Raw genomic sequence first — 8,723 nt, 5'->3', positions numbered from 1 at the left:
TTCGAGAGGCTTTGGTGATATGGGACATTTTCGCTTTAGATATTAACCATTACACCCGTGTGTGAAAGACCGGAACATATTTCGTTCAAAATGGTACCGTTTCAGCTTTTCTTTAAAAACAAAGTTTTCATTTCAGTTCTCAAGTAAGTCTATAACATAAACTTACTCCTTCAATCGCTCTGATGATAGAGGGAGCAAGGACCTCTAAAACTATGGTAGACATCTATCAGACTACACAGCGCTACAAACCTAAAAACAGCTGTCTTCGAAACAATTCTTCAGATCCTACTCATTTATTGCTACTTTTTAAATCCACAAATTAATATACATAACAAAACCATTTCTCCTGATTTTCAAAAAAGGCATATTGACAATTTGGGCTAGTTCTTCATTCAAATTATTTTATAAACTAGAGCTACGCGCTCCTTTCGGAGCGCTTTCTCTAATCTGATATTTTACTTCTTTACGTCGCTGTTCAGAGGCCAACTGTTTTGGTCAGTCAACTTTCCACCCTTGCAAATTTTCGTCTCCTTTTTTTTTCCTTCTGTTTTTGTTGGATAAGTTTTTCTACATTTATCAATGTAAGCTTTACTTCGCTTTTCTTCATTTGTTAAATTGTTCTGATGTTTTAGTTCTTTATGTCGCTGCTCAGAGGCCAAATGTCCTTGGTCAGCCAACTTTCTACGTCTAACCCAATCCTTACATACCTTCGTTTTTTCTCTTCTGTTCTTGGTGAATAAAGTTTTCTGCGTTTATCAATGTTAGTCTCCGTTCGCTTTTCTTTACTTGTTAAGTAGGTCTGCTGTTTTAGTTCTTTATATCGCTGTTCAGAGGCCAACTACTCTTGGTTACTCAACTATCTACGTCGAACCGCACCCTTGCAAATATTCGTCTGTTTTTTTCTTGCTCTTCTGGTTTTGTTGAATAGTTATGATGTTTTAGTTCTTTACGTCGCTGTTCAGTGGAAAACTGTTCTTGGTCAGTCAACTATCTACGTCCAACCACACCCTTACAAATCTTCGTTTGTTTGTTTTTTGCTCTTCTGTTCTTGTTAAATAAGTTTTTCTGCGTTTATCAATGTAAGTCTCCCTTCGCATTTCTTTATTTGTTAAATAAGTTTGATATTTTGGTTCTTTACGTCGCTGTTCACAGGCAAAATGTTCTTGTTTAGTCAACTATCTACGTCCAACCCCACCCTTGAAAGTCTTCTTTTTTTTGCTCTTCTGTTTTTGTTGAATAGTTATGATGTTTTAGTTCTTAACGTCGCTGTTCAGAGGCCAACTGTTCTTGGTTAGTCAACTATATGCGTCCAACCCTAGCCTTGCAAATCTTCGTTTGTTTGTTTTTTGCTCTTCTGTTCTTGTTGAATAAGTATTCTGCGTTTATCAATGTAAGTCTCCCTTCGCTTTTCTTTATTTGTTAGATAGGCCTGATGTTTAAGTTTTTACGTCGCTGTTCAGAGGCCAACACGTCCAACACCACCCTTGCAAATCATCGTCTGCCTTTTTCCCTTCTGTTCATATTGAATAAGTTTTTCTGCGTTTATCAATTTAAGTCTCCCTTCGCTTTTCTTTATTTGTTAGATAGGCCTGATGTTTAAGTTTTTACGTCGCTATTCAGAGGCCAACTGTCCTTGTTCAGCCAACTTTCTACGTCTAACCCAATCCTTACTTATCTTCGTTTTTTCTCTTCTGTTCTTGGTGAATAAGTTTTTCTACGTTTATCAATTTAATTCTTCCTTCGCTCTTCTTTATTTCTTAAATAGGTCTGATGTAGTAGTTTTTTACGTCGCTGTTCAGAGGCCAACTGTTCTTGGTCAGTCAACTTTCTACGTCCAGCCCCACCCTTGCAAATCTTCGTCTTAAAATCGATCATAATAGTTTTCGTAATCGTAATATATCGAGTATATATGAGTAGTATTATTAGTATCACTTTGCCTTGCTGCAGTTGTTGGATTTGGTACTTCAAATAGTTGATAACTTTTTTTTTGCTTTTCTGATGATTTAGGCTAACTGTCAGTCAATTTTTAACAAAGCGACGTGCTGCTTGTAAAGCAGTGATAATGCAACTGGCTTGGTAGTGAAGCGTTATTTGTTTACTCGGCATTGTTGTGTTGTACACGGCATTGTTGTGTTCCACAACAATGTCGAGTAAACAAATATCTGTTGACATTGTTGATGATGAAATTTCTTGGCCACGACGACGACTATCTGTTGACATTGTTGATGACGTCATTTCTTGATATTGTTGATAACGTCATTTCGTGGCTGCGACTGACGACTAATCACAATTTTTTATAGTAATGTATTAAGATATTTCAACAAACGCTTCAGCAAATATCTTGAAGGAAAGAATTTCCATGTTTATTGAAAAATTTAAGGATCTTTGGACACCTATTCCAAGGGTAATCTGATCCGAAAGAAACCGAATCGTGGAAACGGTAAATACAGTCCATCTACACTGAGGCCGATACTTCTTAACACAAATCTAAGCAGTTACCATTCTATGTAACCTCTACCTGGAGACTGCACGACTTGAAAGGCAATTAATTCTCGTCCATTCTCAATGATATAAATTAAATTAAAAGTAATATTAATGATTGCACCTACTACGGTGTGCGAGATTTTCAGTTAGAGGAAGTGGCTGACTATAGAGTAGACCAGGGGTCGGCAAACATTTTTTCTAAAGGGTCAAATAGTAAATATTTTAGGTTCTGCGGGCCAAGAGGCAAACTCGAAGATATTTATATAGGTAAGCCTACTTATGTAACAAGAAAAAACCAAGTTTTAACAAATTTATTGAACAAAATTTAAAGTAATAATGTTAAGCAGACAACAATTGTTTGAAATACAGCTCTACTATTGAGAAGAATATAATTGCCTGTTATGAGATAATATTTCACCAAACTGAGGTTTAAATCCAGTATTCCCTATCATCACAATTGACTGTAAATGCTGACCTGTATTAAGATTTTACATATTTCATCTTTGAAAATGTCTTTTCACACAAGTAGGTGCTGCCAAACACAGATATAAATCACTGAGCATATGATCTTAATTGACCGTATTCCTCGCTCTAAAGACACTTATAGAATTCTATTAGATTCTTCTCTTGAAATTTGCTTTTTAGCATGTCATCACACTGCAGAGTAATCACTTCCAATTGAAGGTTAGGTGGAAGCTTCTCAATTGTACAGTCAAATGGATTTTGAAATATGGAAATGTCTTCTGCACTTGCATCAAGATACGAAACACGCTGCTGGAACTGTAGTTTGAGTTCAGAAAATATATCCGCTGCACATTTGTGCGGGAATGGAGATTTCACTTCTTTTAATTTTTGACAGCATGGGAAATGCACGAAGCAGTTTGAAATTTCAAAGAATTTAAATATGTAAAACACGTTCTTAGCTCGCGGGCCGTACAAAAAGAGGCGGCGGGCCGGATTTGGCCACGGCCGTAGTTTTTCGACCCCTGGGCTAGACAACCATGGCTCGTATCTTTGCTGGAGTCCAGACCGCCTCCGAGACCCAATCAGTTTCCCACCTAATGGGTACCAAAACTCTTTCTCCGAGTAAGACGTCTGGAGCATGAAGCTTATACCCTATTTCCATTTAGTGTCTACATTAAGAACACATTGAGTTTTATCTTTATTGCCCAACACGTCATCAAGATGTAATGCTTAAAAACAAAAAAAAGTTTCCTTTTGTATTTTATTGTACACGTTCAGGAATTAAACCCTGTGACTTCTTGTTAACGTCGTTCAGAAATTTAACTGATGTTTCTGTCTACAGTTTCGACCTCGACAAGCAAAATATCACGGCAGAAGTCCTAGTCCCAGAGGCACATTTCACTGGCAATTATGAAGTGGATGGCAGGCTAGTGGCTCTCCCGATAACTGGCAAGGGAACCCTCGACGCCACGCTTTGTAAGTCACTACGACACTATTTATATGTGAGCTGGAACACATTTTCTGGAAGACGTATACGTTGCAAGCAAATTTATTACGGAAAACAATTGCACCAATAAAGAGGATCAGGCAGCATCATAAACAAGTCAAAATTAAATATTAATTTAATATCAAGAACTTTACTTAATGAAAACACATATATATAATTTTGTTTCTTTTTTTGTGTGGATATGAAAATTGATTTCTTGCTCCTCGTGAATCAACATTGAGGGTGTTCAAGAAAATACCCTGATGAGAATATCTCGATAAAGGAAAGACAGGTCCGTAGCTCAGGCGATAATCACCTGGTTCTAATATCAGACAATAGGGTTTTCTCCCAGGGCAATCCATACGGGAATTGTGGTGGAAGAAGTGGTAAATTGACAGATTTTTATTCGAGTACTTCCGTTTCCGCCTGTCAAAATTATTCTACCATTTCTCCACATTCACTCACGCATCATCTTTCGGACAGACACTTGATCCTTTAGCGGTTCAGTCCCACACAGATACTTTTACCTAATTGGCTGACTTCTGGATTGTAACGCATCGTAAACTTCAACCAGACTATACTCTGCTACAAACCTGAAGCTCGAGGGGGGAGGGGGTGAAAATATGACAACAGAATGTGTGGCGGCCATAGATTCCGGTTGGAGCATATTACAATTTATCTTACAGAATTGAATTCCAAAGGTGAAACTGCATTAAACGTGCTCATAGCAAAACAATTTTGTGATGATACAGGGCAATTTTAGATTTCGTAACAAATTATATGTTTTTAAACACAAAGCTCTCGATCACAGTGGCATCGAGGCCTCATGAATAAAGGCTGATAAAGTTATAAATATTAACGTTTGGCGATACGGTGTTTGCTGAAGTCACTTCTATAGTAAATAACCCAATCTGTTGTCTTCCAGATGACCTCGACGTCAAGTATACAACTGGTTATAACCTTACGAAGATGGATGACGGCGAAGTGTACCTTGTTCCTACTGACTATTATATACAGTTCCAACCCAAAAGTTTGAAAGCTAAATTGGGAAATCTGTTTAACGGAAACAAATTACTAGGTAAGTTCACAACCACCGCAGTTCCAAACCTGGCAGCACAGACGCGCAAACTGAAAACATGACTGTAATTCTAAGATCGGATGTACGCCAAGGTAACTGGAGACAGCACCTTCATTTCCTATTCATCTCCACCGCAAGTGAACAAAACACGTGTAGTCATACGGCGCAGTGTATACTTAGGAAATTATACCGCAGTGGCAACGAATTAGAGGGAAATTCGGTATCTCAACCGACAAGCTATTCGGAGAGTCAAGTTCCTCTGAGTTGAGTTCCCGTCCAATTGTGCAACTGATTATGGAAAATAAATATCCAGAATAAAGATAATTTTATTCGTTCACTTAAGAGAACAGGAACCTTGCTAATACGACATGACTTAAAGAGGCTTGTATCTTAAATAGCTGTCTTTTGAGTTGTAGTGTTGTAAAAGTTTGCCATCGTTTAAGCGGTCTTTGCTGTCTCCGTCATCAGGCGACTGCACGACGCAACAAACCATCAGACAGCCATTTTCTTACTCTTAACCGTGAGAACCTGAGATTCCACTTAGGCTTGGAACTTAACTTATTTCCTTCGTAACAATGCAGTGAATTCCATACAGTCTGTTTTACCTGGGTGAAACGTTTAACATGAGTTTCAGTTAGAGGTTGCCTTTGTGTGCACTCGGCATAAGAACTAGTGAAAGACAATTGAATAAAAATTTCCTTGGATATTATCCATCGTCTAGTAAATATGAAACGTAAAACGACGTTTCGGAGATGGGACTCTATCTCCGTCATTAGGTTCCTACATAGTTGGGCCCACTAGATAAAGCTATTCCCTATCTCCGGACAAAGTAAAAAAGTGAAAGTCCCGGAATAAAAAGACATCACCACACCATCCATCCGTGGGACGTAAAAGAATTGATAGTAGAAATCAAAATTCATTAAACACGATAAAGCCAAAAAAAAGTCACAAAAGGTGGGAATAAATACACATGTATGGAATCCCGTGTGATTGCGGTAGATGGTATATCGACGAAACCAGCAGACCTCTGGTGGTACGCATAAAGGAACACAAATATCATTTCAGACAGGGCCTGCTGGAGAAATCCAGATTGGCCCAACATGCGTACGAAGTTCATCATGTCTGTTGGGATGGAGCCAGGGTGTTGTTAACAGAACCCAATTCCGTCTACAGAAAATACAAGGAGGCGGCACACTTGGCACTACTTGCCAATCCTATCAGACAACCTAGTTTGGATTTATCTCGTATTTGGATTCCGGTTATCTCTGAAGAAGTCCAAGTTGTGCATCGAGTTTCAAATTAATGGTCATATGTATTTATTCCAACATTTTGTGAGTCTTTGTTTTATTTGGCTTTTTCGTTTTTAACTAATTAGTTTCTACTATTTCTGTTTTTTACGTCCCACGGATGGATGGTGTGGTGGTATTATTGTATTCCGGCCTTTCACTTTTTACTTTGTCCGGAGATAGGGAATAGCTTTATCTAGTGGGCCCAACTGAGTAGGAACCTAAAGACGGAGATAGAGTCTCATATCCGAAACGTCGTTTTACGTTTTATATTTACTAGACGATGGATAATATCCAAGGAAATTTTTATTCAATTGACTCTTCACTATAGTCAAGAAGTTTTAGATTTGATATAGTGAAAGAAAGTTTTACTACATTGACACACATCAGAGCAGTGCAACTGTTCAGAGATCACAACTTACACCTGATGCAGTTATCTATGTATTCTAGATTTATCTGCAAAATGAATTACATTATATGAAACAACATAGGGTTGCAACAGATAAGAAATCAATGCTGATGCATATGATAATGGAAACAATTCTCAGTGCTCCTGTTAAGAACCCACAATGAGCATAGACATTCTTGTTGCAATAGAAGTCTCTCATCTGACCAAGGAACACGACGGTTCATTACGGAGTTTGCAAGGCCACGCCACTTCTCGCTATCCTGAGCCAAATCAGTCCAGGCAGTCGACATCTTCATATCTTATTCCTTTGAAGTTAATTTCTAAATTATACTCATCTGCGCCCACGCTCCAAGTGACATCTTCAGGATATGTGATAACTAGGGTTCATATGTTCATGACGTCATATTTTAATTGGGGCTTATATTTTCATTCTAAACTGAAATTAAACACTAACTTGGTTATTCTAATCACAATTAGACTGTGTTTATTTTGCATATAAATGCATATTTAGGTCATTTTTTATGTTTTCGGTCATATTTGTAGTTAAATGTATATTTTGGATATATTTTGAGGATAAACTGCATATTTTGTTTATGCTTTGGTTATATATTGGGTACAAAATTCTTACATGTAACTACATCTCTCATGCATTTACAGTGAATCCTTCAGTTAGTTAAGATGCCGAAAGTGAGGTGTTCTGAAAGTCCTAAGTTAAGAGGTTTAGTTAAAGATTTTGGCGAGGAATATTTTAGCTCTGATGGGACAATTCTGTTCTGTAAACTTTGTGAAGCGATTTAATGTGCAACAAAATTTTGATATACAAAACATAAAAATAATTTAAGCCTTCAAACCAGTCCTTTCCCCCTTCGGGGGGGAGGGGGGGGCTAATTTAGTGTCTTACTCAAAATTTTAAAACACAGCCAACACGCCCGAGGTGCGGTTGGTTGCGTTTTAAAAACTTGGTTAAGTGTTTTAACCCCCCATTCCGGGGTGATTGGTTTAGTTTCTTACTCAAGATTTTAAAACGCAACCAACCCGCCCGAAGTGGGATTGGTTGCGTTTTAAAAACTTGGTTGGTTTAGTTTCTTACTCAAGAAAAAAACGAAACCAACACCCCGAGGAAATCCGAAAGGAGCGCTCTGCTCTAGTTTGATTAAAATTGCCAGGAAATCAAGTAATTAACAGTTGTAAATGCATATGTAAATATATAACTTGATTGAAATACAAAACGCTTTTTTTCATTTTAGCGAATATTTTTTCATAACTAATTGGGTCATATTATCTACTTTTTGCGGAAAATTTACATGCATATTTCTCGGTTTTTTAGGTCATGCACATCCGAACTCTAGTAATAACATACTTTCCTCAACACTTTTCTAAAGAGAACACGCTACACAAATACATATGCATGCATACATAAATGTGTGCATACATATGTATACACGTACAAACATACGTACGTACGTACGTACATACATACATACATACATAAATACATACATACATACATATATACATACATACATACATACATACATACATACATACATACATACATACATACATACTTACATACTTACATACATATATACATATATACATACATACATACATTAATATATATAAATACATATGTACATACATACGTGATGATATACCATTGTATGAATCTTATTTAAACCCATGGACCATAAAGCTCAAAACAGTTAATATGAAAACACAATAAACTGCCTGTAAATTATATAATATTAATCCTATAAATGTGCTACTTTAAACCTATGAATATCTAACCCTTATGTACACGTTTATAATATTATTATACATTTCAGTTCAACTTTATGAACCACCATTTCTTACAGTTTTTGGACGACGTGTTATGTACGGGCGGATTAATGTTCAGAAAGTTTTTGTACGTAACTTAGAAACGATGACGATGTTCGATGAACATCATGCATGTTTTCCTTAAAAGAATAGTGTTTTTCATATAAAATATTTATATGATAAGACGTCTTCAAA

At 36.9% G+C, this 8,723-nt stretch overlaps 1 long non-coding RNA gene across 2 annotated transcripts; it reads left to right on the top strand.

Annotated features, from left to right (window-relative positions):
• The first annotated feature begins 2,276 nt into the window (after positions 1-2,276).
• Positions 2,277-5,336, top strand: LOC147872410 (uncharacterized). Of its 2 annotated transcripts, none has more exons than XR_015537409.1 (3): positions 2,277-2,440; positions 3,791-3,924; positions 4,860-5,336. It is a non-coding gene; the product is annotated as an uncharacterized LOC147872410 (long non-coding RNA). The 2 variants fall into 2 exon arrangements; XR_015537408.1 differs by having other exon boundaries at positions 2,277-2,751.
• Positions 5,337-8,723: the final 3,387 nt, after the last annotated feature.

Source organism: Zootermopsis nevadensis, unplaced genomic scaffold (assembly GCF_977971745.1).
Source record: "Zootermopsis nevadensis isolate Lab colony 2312 unplaced genomic scaffold, Znev_1.0 Znev_ptg000028l, whole genome shotgun sequence".
NCBI lineage: Eukaryota > Metazoa > Arthropoda > Insecta > Blattodea > Termopsidae > Zootermopsis > Zootermopsis nevadensis.
The sequence above is the reverse complement of the archived record's forward strand: the minus strand, read 5'-3'. Positions and strand labels throughout refer to the sequence as shown.